Below are 1,099 nucleotides of genomic sequence, written 5' to 3' on the forward strand. Positions count from 1 at the left end.
ACAAATCCCAGCAATACATTATAGAGCACCATGTGTGGGAAAGTGCAGTCTTCCAGCAACGTACTTCTGAGATCGGACCTGTCTATCAGCAGCTGTCATCCCCCCACACCTGCTCCTCCTTACTACATCTCCCTGCGTCCCTGTGCAGATCGTGAATGTGGATGGGCAGGAAATGTGAGGCGGGGAGGAGGTGCGGCGTGTGGATGCGAGCGGGTCTGGCAGCGGCGAGCGTGAGGTGGGGAGGAGGTGCGGCGCACAGCGTGTGGAGCCGTGAACAGGGCCAACTGATCGGAAGGCGATTAATCGATTATTGAAAAAGTTGACAACTTTTTCAATAATCGATTATAATCGATTATGTCGATTAGTTGTTGCAGCCCTAGTTGCAAGTGATTCTACCAGTATGGCCACCAAAAATATGTTGTCCACTCAAAATTATGTCACGGTTATGTGCGGTTTGAAAATAATGTTCTAAACAGATTCCCCTAATTAGTTTTCACCTATAATGTAATGTAAAATTTTAAGTAAAACGGTCTCCTTCAAGGACCCATTCCAACTATGCATTTGGCTAATGCAGAGCATTATGGTGCATTAATGGAGCCTAATAATTCTGAGTTGGCTGGAAGCACACCTTAACGCACAAAAACTCACCTAATCCCCCCTCTTTTTTTTTGATCAAAGCACAGATTCGCATATGCGTGTTGTGTGCTAAAACACAATTGTTGAGGGGTGCTGACAAGCTGCATCGAGGTTCCTTTGAAAAATGTATGTGTGTATTTCAATGTGCTTTACCAGCACATCGTGACTGGTTTCTTAACAAAAATATGGGGTGACTGAGTAGTATCATATATGACTTGATTATCTGTAGCAGTGCTTTTCAACTTCTCAAAAACCACTAACTGCATGTTTCACAGACTGGCAAATTAGGTAATGACTGGCTGTGGTTTTTTAAAACTCTTTCTCATTAGTGTAACCTAATATATTTGATTTTTGGATAGAGTAGTTAGAACCACTGCCAGCTTTTTTTCTAAAATCATTGGTCCCTTTTGGGAGATTTTGCATCACTTTCTGTCCCTCAATGTCCCCAGGACAAAAAGCAAGG

Source organism: Nanorana parkeri, unplaced genomic scaffold, assembly GCF_000935625.1.
Source record: "Nanorana parkeri isolate BGI_ZX_2015 unplaced genomic scaffold, ASM93562v1 scaffold1872, whole genome shotgun sequence".
NCBI lineage: Eukaryota > Metazoa > Chordata > Amphibia > Anura > Dicroglossidae > Nanorana > Nanorana parkeri.